The sequence below is a fragment of the Parasteatoda tepidariorum genome, chromosome 10 (genome assembly GCF_043381705.1).
Source record: "Parasteatoda tepidariorum isolate YZ-2023 chromosome 10, CAS_Ptep_4.0, whole genome shotgun sequence".
Classification (NCBI taxonomy): Eukaryota; Metazoa; Arthropoda; class Arachnida; order Araneae; family Theridiidae; genus Parasteatoda; species Parasteatoda tepidariorum.
Genome location: NC_092213.1, coordinates 20824734 through 20835662, shown reverse-complemented (window position 1 = coordinate 20835662; position 10929 = coordinate 20824734).

Genomic DNA, 10929 nt, shown 5'->3' with positions numbered 1-10929 from the left:
ATTACAATTTTTTCGGGTTTCACACAATGTTAAGCCATAATATCGTGTAATCAAGTTTAAGAAATATAAAATAGGGTACAACTTATAAAAAATGTTGAAGTTGCAACAGTATAAGGATTCTAAAACTTTTTTGCTATAAAGTACGACTGAGATGTTTAAAATAGTGGTGTGTAGCCACGATATATTTGAAAATTAACATTGTTATTTCAGATATCTCACTGTGCACAGTGCAACAAATGTAATATCAGGACGATCAATCATTTTATAAACAAATGTTCAAGGATTATCTATGAAAAGAATTGCTTTAAAAATAATCGAGTTAATTACTGCATTAAAATTCTTTTTTTACCATATGCTTAATTCAAACTATATCAAAAGGATTAATTTTTTTTTAAAATTTCCTATGAGCTGCACAATCTGTCTTCCCGATGAGCAGGCCTAGTGCGTTCTCCAGAAGTGGCATCCACTCTTTCAGGACCACCATAATGGGTGAGATACCGTTGGCCATGTTAATTTGGACGTCTGGATTCTGTCACACTAGATGACAGCATCAAGACTCTATTCAGTTGCTAAAGTGCACTAGGAATTTTAATTTTGCCNATAACGTGATATAAATAGAAAAAAAATTTCTTATCATTATTATTTAATGTCTCTTAGGGCGAAATATTTATCGATACTTTTTGAAGCTGAAGAAAAACTGAAAAGAACACGTTTCTTTCGGTTTTGATGAAAATGGAACGTGCCTCGAATAATGTTTCTTATATTTCACACTTTTGTGGTAGAAAGAAAAGTAATTTGATATTAAATTTACTTCCTGCTCTTCTCAAACATTGCTTTATGTTCTAAAAATTAAATTTTCGTCTTGATCTTTTTTTTCGTCCATCTATGTTTTCATTTCTTTATAGATAAGTTCTGTATATTTTTCTTAGACGGCCTAGATCAAGCATGGTAATCCCGTCTTACCAAATACTTAATTGTTAATCCGGTATAGAATTTACTATAATAATTTCTAGAGAGAAGACACGATGTCAAATAATCCTAAAAATATAAATGCAGCACTTTTACTGGTAAAATGAATTTAGCACTAATAAGTAGAATTACATTTATTTGGACTATATAGGTCCAAATGTAATATTAATGCTAATTAAGGTAAAGAGGGAAATTGTCGTACTGACTACTGTAAAAGTAATTGCGTACTTTGACTATTAAAGCAAGATTAGAACTAATAATAAGTAGGTTTTTTTTATCTGGTTTTCCAAACGAAATTTGGTTAAATGTTAATCTGGTTAATACACAGGAAAAAAAAGAAGCTGCCTTTTGATGAGAAGAAGTTTTGTAAACTGGTTACAGAAAAAATAAAACTTCCAAGTTAATCCAAGCTAAGGTGAAAGGAGAAAAGGTCGTACTGAATTCGATAAAATTAATTACGAGCTTTAACTATTAAAACAAGTTTAGAATTAATAGCAATTTCTGAGAGAGGCTTTTTTTCTGGCAGCTGTTTTTTGAGGAGAAAAATGTTTTTAAACTCGTTACAGAAGAAATAAAACTTCCAATTTAATCCAAGTTAAAATAAAAGGAGAAATGGTCGTACTGAATTTTGTAAAATTAATCGCTTACTTTTATAATTAAAATAAGTTTGGAGCTAACAATAGGTAGGTTTTCTTTTAGCCGGTTTAAATACTATCAAACGAAATTTGGTAAAATGATAATGCGGTTAATGCACAGAAAAAAAGGAAATGATTCTGAAGAATTCTATAAAAATAAATGTCTATAAAAATAAATGAGCATGGTAAGATTACTGAAAAAATCCGGATAGCATTTGCAACAATAAGAAGTAGAACAACAAGTCGACGATGTCAACGATATTTTTTGCCCAGGAATCATACGTAAATTTTGAAACTTCTGAGAGTGAATTTGATTTTCAGGCAGCTGTTTTTTTTTATGAGAAGTTTTCTAAACACGTTACAGAAAAAATGAAACTTCGTCGTTATTAATAGAGCTGATGTACCCCTTACGGGAGAAAAAAAGTGAAGAATTATTTATTTCATGGACTGAAGAATTTCCAGAAATCGTTGCTGATGTCTTAGTATGGAATAATCTGTAGGGAATATCGTTTGCTTGATTAAAATGTATGAAAATATAACATATATATAACTAAAAGTGGTAGAACTGTTTTTGTTTATTTTTCACAAAAAGGACAATTGACAATTGTTGTATTATGAGCACTGACAAGTTTAAATAATAACGCGAAAAATTAGCTCTCCCCGAGAGTTTTGACACAGTGAAGATGAAACGTTCTGTGGGAAAATATTCATGTCTGCCTTCAAATTCGTTTTTTCCCAGAATTAGTTTGCATGGACATAAACCGTTCTTGCCAATTAGTCGTTAAGTGCTTTAAATGTTTTCAAACAATTCAGCCGATTATGAAAATTGTGATCCAGTTGTACAAAGACCATTAGTGGCTATTTGTCTTTTCTAGGATGAAAAATATTCTAATTTATATTAGGGCCATAACACGTTCTTTTGATGTTGAGGCTCTTTATTTAACATGCATTATTTTAGAAAATATTTGAAATCGAAGTGTTGGTATTTAGCAAACTAAGTTGTGTTAAATTTGAGAGATAGAAAACGAAAACTGAAGAAACTAAAGTAGCAGGGAATCATAATCAAAAGTTATTAAGCATGCTAACGTTAAATTGGTTGGATTTTTTGAAGATTTAAATTTTATAAATTTATATATTTAGAGTTTATTAAGTTCGCTGGCACCTGCTCGCTTTGCTTACTAATCACCATGTTTGCTACAACAACTTTTTTTTCTTAAGAAAATAGTTTAGTGAAAACTACTAGAATATGGTAAAATTTACAGTGTTTCTTGCTCTATGGGAACACCGAAAATCTCGGTAATTTTTACCAAAGCGCTTTGATTTTGATTTTGGAAAATTTAGCAATAAAATATAAATTTATAATATGCGATGAAAGTTTTTAAAAGTGGTAAAATTTTATGCTTTCACTATGATGTGTTAGAGTGCTGTATAAAAACCATTTATTTGGTTTAATTTTACTTTTCAGTTTCGTATTATATAAATGTGTAGTAATATGAATTATAATTTTAAAAACTGAAATTTTCAGTAAACTGTTACCATATGAATGGAAAGATTAAAAATGGAATGATTTAAATACCGTTCATTTCGGTTTTTATTATCAGAAATATGTTGTTGTTTTTTTTAACGAGAAATCTCATTACCTTTATAATCATTACCAGTATGGTAATTTGAGCAAAATTTCTTGTTCTTAGTGATTAACAGAATATTACATATAAATTGTATTTAGTCAAACGAATTTAATATGTTTCGTTGTAATAAATCATATCTAGTTCAGTAAATTTAGCCCTGGTTTCATTAGGATTAAAATTTAAATGTAAGGAAGTTTGCTTGATTACCATTACAATTTTATTCTACAGCTTTTTTTTAGTTTTTTTATATTCCAGTTAAAAAAAAACTCTTTAAGAAAGATTATTAATTAATAGACAGAAAAGTTAATTTCTAACATTTTTTTAAACTTTTGCTTTCATTATTTTAATTGCATATGTTCACTAAACGATACGATACGATGTACGATAGAATATTTTTTATCGTTATGGTTTTGAAGCTAATTACAAATAATATAATTAAGAAAAAAACATGACTGCAAAACTATACGGTTTTTTAACCATTTACAACTAGCATGGTTTCAAAACCTTAAAAACATTTAACTGAACGTTGGAGTTAGACATCTCTTTAAGTTATGGGCATTGGAGTTAGGTTACAGCTGAGTTGTGTATCATAAATGAACAGTGGAATAAGGTTTAATTAGTTTATCTGGTTGTTTCAGCAATCGCAAGTAATCTGGACTTTTTTGAGTTATGCACCCGTATGATTTCGATACTAAAAGGTCTGACCAACTATACAGTCTGACCAACTATACAGTCTGAAAGTGAAGGGTCACAAATTGGATTCTGTGGGACACTGGGAGCTCTTCAAATGTTGAAAGAAACGGAGAAATTTGGTGATATCAACGCTAGAACTCGAATTCCCATTCTCTCTGCTCTGGCTTTTTCACAAAACTTGACCTAACAATCATGAGTAACAGCAGTTATAAAAATAGCATATCATTCGCAAAAAAGCATCATTTTATCTTACGACGGAGCTTTTGAAAAACAGCCTTAAGTGAAAACACTGAATCAATTCATGGGATTTTTCTGACCAATGAAAATGCGCCATCAACGGAGACGAACGATTTAATGTAGAAGTAAACAAATTGCACAGATCAAACGAACTAAACAAAACGAGTTTAGTATTCTATTCAAAGCATCCTTTAATGCACAAAGAGGGGATATCCAAATGTATATAGCGCATTCTTTATACTGTTTATGAATAAATCTAATGAACGTGAATCAAGCATAAACAAAGGGCACGGAAATGAAAATTTCTCAACAAAAAAAAAAGAACAACCATGAATTATTTTTGTTCTTGTAATTGATGTTTTACGCAGGTGACCTCAAATATGCTACTTTCTGCAGACTATATTTTAAGTTACGAACTCTGACAATAAATTGTACTTTCTAAATGTATTTTTTACCCTTAAGTTTGTGGGGTAGTCGCCATCTAGTAAATACAGTTCCAGTAGTTAGGTCAGGAGAGCGGTCCGAAGTCTAGAGCCCTTAATTTCAATTTTACTACTTATGTCGCTATATCTCGAGAACTTTTCAAGCCATTTGAAGAAAAAAAATCACACAATTGTAAAAGTTGTTTATCCAGAGATTATAATAGCAAAAAATAGTTTTTAATATTTATTTCCTATTTTTTATTAATTTATTTAATAACATTCAAAAAGATTTAAGTTGATATTTTGCATTATTTAAAAGTATGTAATTTTAAATAGCAGAATGAAAAATTCGAATAAAATTGGTCGAATAGTTTCTGAAAAATTGAATTTTAAACAAACGGCTTTTTTGAAATTCGATTTGTCTGAAACTATTCTACCGATGTCGCTCAAATTCTTAAGATGAAAAGTTATTCAGGTTGGATTTTTGAGCACTGTACATATTATAGTTTCAGATCACTAAAAAAGAAGCTTTCTCAATTTTCAATTAAAACTTTGAAGAAGATTCTTGTTTATTGAATCAAAACTATAAATGTGATCATCTAAATACATATTTTTTGTACTATATTCACGCTGTTTCGCTACATTCGAAAAAGGTTGACTTTTAAGTTATAATTTAAAACTGTTAAAAGCTATTCAGATCGTTTTGATTGCAAGAAATATGTTTTCTTATAGATTTTTAAGGGTATGAAATAAAGTAACACAAATAAATATTTCTTTAAAGTTTTTTACATTAAATCTAAATTGATACATTAAATACATTAAATCAATTTCGAATTACAGTTACATATCTAAACCAAATAAGTTATTATGTAGCATTAAAGAAATATTATATGTATATTTATGTTTATTTAAAATTCAAATAAAATACATCAACAAATATTTCAAGAAAAGATATTTATTATCATGTTAAAAATATTTTGTATTTTTTTTAATGTTTTAAGGCATAAAGTCAAGCAAGGAAACTGTAATTACTTTCCCTGCCAATGATTATTTTCTTTTGAAAGATTTCATAAATATTTTTAAGCATTTTCAGTTTGAGAAGAAACAAATTATACGAAGAAATACAAAAACTTTTCAGGAATGCCGTAATAAATTTTATCAGACATACATTCACCGCTCTATTTATTTGTCGTATTCTAGTTAAACAAAATGATTTAGGATTGATAGTTTTGAATAAATGAAGGTGTCTTAAGATAAATATTGTTCCAAAGACTAGTTTTTTCTTGTTATTGAAGAAGAGGGAAAATGCGTTTGTTGTTTTATACTTTAAATTTCTTTATTTTTCATTTACTTTTAACTATATCTTTCCTATTTACTACATTTTAATGTTGTTATATTTTTTTCACAAAACATATATAGAGATATGTTAATATTTTTTGTGTCTATTTCATATAAAGTTATAATAAAACTAAAATTCATTTGTTTAAAAATACGTTTTCTTTAATTTTTAAACTAAAAATGCAACCTTCATAAATGACAAAAAATAATATTTCGATGCTTTTTTTCATCTATACTTTGCATAAGAAATATAAACAAACGTTGCAACAATTTAGAAAAAAAAAATTTTTTTATTGATTTCAACGCATAATTCTTATTATTTTTTTCAAATGTTGTTAATTTTTTTTTCTTGATGCAATATCTGTAAATTTCAAAACAGAACTTATTTTTTTAACTAAGGAAAAACTCATTTAAGTAAAAAATTTTCTAATTCAGCACAGTTACTAAAATGTAACTGAATGCGAAATACTTTACTTGATTCTGCACTGAAAAAAGGATGTTTAAAATTATTGGAATTCGGTAAAATTTACAATGTTTCTGGCTTTATGGGAACATTAAATAGATCGTTAATTTTTATCGAAACGTTTTGGTAATGATTTTGGTAAAATTAACAACAAAATATTGTTTTATAATATGCAGTACGCTTCAGAAAAAGTTATAAAATTTGATAATTTTATCATGATGCATTAGAGCATGGCATAAAATTAATTTATTCGGTAAAATAAACTTTCCATTTAGTATTTTTTAAATAAATATGTGGTTATAAGAGGTAAAAGTTTGAAAGCCCAATTTACTGGCAAGCAGCTGCCATATGAACAGAAAAAAATATTAAATTAACGGTTTATGTGCCGTATATTTTGGTTTTATTAATCATAATTATGTTTTCATTTTAACGGAAATGTCATTGCCATTCAGCACTTAAATTTTATCAAAGAATTCTTACGGAGAAGTTTCTGGCTCTCTTTCTTCTATGAAACAATTTATTGATAACTTTATATAGGATAGAAAATTTAAAAAATTTTCCCGAAGTTATTCCAACTGCAAACCCATATGACCTATCGCTTACAATTTTTGCGTTTGGTTAATGAGCAGAATGTTAATTAACAATCCTTTACAATATCCAAATTTAGACCAGATGCGTCAGAAAGATGGACTTTATTTCTAAGCTGCAATCAGCTCAAGATTGAGCCATAATATCGGTACCTTAGAAAGAAATACGATAACAAATGGCTGCAAATATTACAATTTTTTCTGGTTTCACACTATGTTAAACCATAATATCGTGTCATCAACTTTAAGAAATATAAAATAGGGTTCAACTTATAAAAATATTGAAGTTGCAACAGTATAAGGATTTCAAAACTTTTTTGCTATAAAGTACGGCTGAAATGTTTAAAATAGTGGTGTGTAACCGCGATATATTTGAAAATAAACATTGTTATTTCAGATATCTCATTGTGCATAGTGCAACAAATGTAATATCAAAACAATCAATTATTTTATAAACAAATGTTCAAGGAGTATCTATGAAAAGATTTGCTTTAAAAATAATCGAGTTCATTATTGCATTGAAATTCTTTTTTTACCATATGCTTAACTCAAACTATATCAAAAGGATATACTTTCTTTTTAATTTCCTATGAGCTGCACAATCAGTCTTCCCGATGAGCAGGCCTAGTGCGTTCTCCAGATATGGTATCCACTCTTTCAGGACCACCATAATGGGTGAGATACCGTTGGCCATGTTAATTTGGACGACTAGTTTCTGCCACACTAGATGACAGCACCAAGACTCTATTCAGTTGCTAAAGTGCACTAGGCCAAGTTGCCAAGAGCCAATAAGGCACTCCGGGGATCTTTTACATGCCGCATAATCATGCGACATGACCGCTGAGGATTTTCCGCATCCCGAAAATCCGGTGTCTGGGCCGGGGATCGAACCCGCAGGCTTGGGCTCAGAGGGCCGACGACAAACCAACTGCGCCACCCAGCCACAAATAAGTTTTAAATTTAAATAATAATAAAAAAAATTTCTCGAGAATTTTTTTTTGGAAGGCTTTACATCCTACAGATTGAGAGCCCATGTTTATAGCTATTCAGATCATATTTTAAGATAAATATTGAATGCATTTCCCAAACCTAATTTAAAAATCTGTTAGTTTATGTAACTTTTTAAATATAATCAAAATGACCTCTCACAACGTTAGATTTTAAAGCTTTTAAACTAAACATGAACAAATAATTAAATTTAAATAATGAAGAACTTATGTTTACACAAATATATACATTTATATGTAAATCCCATACATATATCTTCCTTTAAACTCCTCACACCGTTTGGCGCATCCAGCCTATCTCTCCATGCTCTCTGTTTTTCACTTAGGAGTTGACTTTCTGTAATCACTTAAATTTCTCTCTTTAAAAAACCGCCATTATTTGTCGCTACCAAGTAAATCTTGGTCTTCCCCTTTTTCTCTCCTTACCAAGAAAGTCTCCCAAGAATATTATCTTGCTATATTCAAATTATATCTTTATTTCCAAAACTATCTTAAATTTGTAAATTAAATGTTATCGCGATTATTAATATCAATAAAATACAAAAATCTGAACTCAAAGCTATTAAAATAGAGATTAAAAGTGTATTACGCTAAAAACCATTATTTCTATTAAATTTGTAAAAACATGCAACCATTAGGAGCCAAAGAAATAGAAACATGCAACATTATATCTAAATCTTTTTGATTCATATATTCATATCTTTATTCGCAAAACTATCTTAAAATGGTAAATTCAATATATCGCACTTAATAACATGAATAAAATAAAAAATATAAACGCAGAGCTATTGAAATAGAAATTTAAAATGCAGTACTCTAAAAATTATTATATCTGTTGAATTTACAAAACCAAGCAATTCAGTTGGAATATCTCTATAAATACTATTATGACAAAATTAAAACAATTGTTTTTAGACTTACGATTAATTAATTTCTAAATGTCAATGCTTTTCTTAAATTGGTTTCCAGCTTTCAAGTGCTTTTCTGCATAATTTATCAAAGATACTAATAACAGCATAACAATGGTGGAACGTCATTATTTGTTGCCAAGAATTTACTCTGGGCTTATATTATCAGTAGATTGAGAAAGACAGAAATCTATTTCGGTACATTTCAAGCACATTAGTTTAGAGAGAATTAGCGGAGTTATTGGGGCAGTAGTTTTGACAGTATTTATGTAGTTTGCGAACAAGTTATTCAAAATTGAGTTTCAAGCAAACAATATTTTACATTGAGTATAATTTAACAATAACTTTGATTCTTTAAAACAGAAATCTTTAACAAAAAAAAGAAGAAAAAAAGGACATCAGTATTCAATTTTTGGTTGAATTTATGTAGATTGCTAGCAATTTATTATAAGCAATTATAAACCGTGAAGTTTGAGGTAAAGAACACTTTTTACCTTAACGAATTTAAAACCGTTTACACTTAGCATGGCTTCAAAAAAAACATAAATACAAAGTTATAGGGTTTTTGTTAACCATTTACACCTAGTAGGGTTTCAAAACCGGAAAAAAAAATTTAACTGAACTTACATTAGATCCCGGCTTTTTATGAGATAATGGGTATCGTATAAATTGTAAGGATTTCCATGTTTCCGATTAAATTAAAGTTAAGTTGTGTTTCATCTAATGAATTGTGGAATGATGTTTAATTACCTTGGATCCTTGTTTCACCCATTGGAAAGATCGGAAATAATAGACTTTTTGTGTCAAGCAGCTTTATGGTGCTGCCATCTATGTATGAATGAAAGAATTGTATTTTAATAGTCCAGGATGCCAAATTGGGGAGTGCAGGACATCAAAAATTGTTCATATGGTGAAGAGACTGGAAGAAATATTGTGGTGTCAGAGCTGGGACTCAAAAAACTGACAGCTTAGCCTTCTCGGCTATATATACCCAGCTGCAAGGAACAAAGCGGTTTCATCAGATAGACGTTGTTGGTGTGTAAAATCATGGTTGTATATCTGTACTAGTTTAAAGCAGTTAATAAACGGTTTTCTCACAATTAACAGTTTGAATACCATATTATGTATAGTAATTAGAGTGTTTGGTTTGGATATGGTAAAATATTGGTTAATAATGGTAAAATATTAGTTAAATTGATATGGTAAAATATTAGTTAAATTGATGTGGTAAAATATTAGTTAAATTGATATTTTAGCATAATTTTTTATAAAATGTCTGACAGTGCATAAAAATGGAGGTTTTTGATTGATTGAAATAAATAAATATTCACTACATGATGGGAATTATTTAGTTTGAGTCTTAAATGAGTCTTAAAAAAATAACATAAGTGCATAATTATTATAAAAGTTTCTCTGCTTCCATCAGATTAAAAGTATTTCGTAGCATCAAAAATGAAATACTAATCAGTCTTTGGCTTTTAATTATGTAGTTCACCAACAATTTAAAGAAAACTGTATCTTAAAACATATCTGAAGAATAGTTTGGCATTTTTCTGTTTCTATAAAACTAGAATTTTTTTTTCATTCAATAAAAATCAATATTCAGTGTTTAGATTGAATTAAGTAGTTAATCAACATTTTGGATAAAATTGTGTCGTGAATAATGTATAGGAGAATATTTTGACAGTTTTTAGTTTTTATAGAAGTTCTACTTTTTAAAAAAGAATATAATGTAAAAGACTGAATTAACTTTGAACTGAAAGAAATGTTTAAATCTTTTTTAAGAGTTCACTTATTGCTGTTTCTTTTTTAATCATTCTAAAACTTAATCGAGCATCCATGCATTTTTAAACGTGAATTTTGCTATAATTTATGAAAATGTTAAATATTAGTTGCTTGAAATAATAGTATAGTTGTGTTCTGATGAAATAATTGATGATACTTACGATATATTTCTAAGAAAGTACTACAATTGCACCTAAAAATAATATTCTTTTATGATAAGAATTAGAATACTTTTTTCTTAATTAAACCTTTTTAAA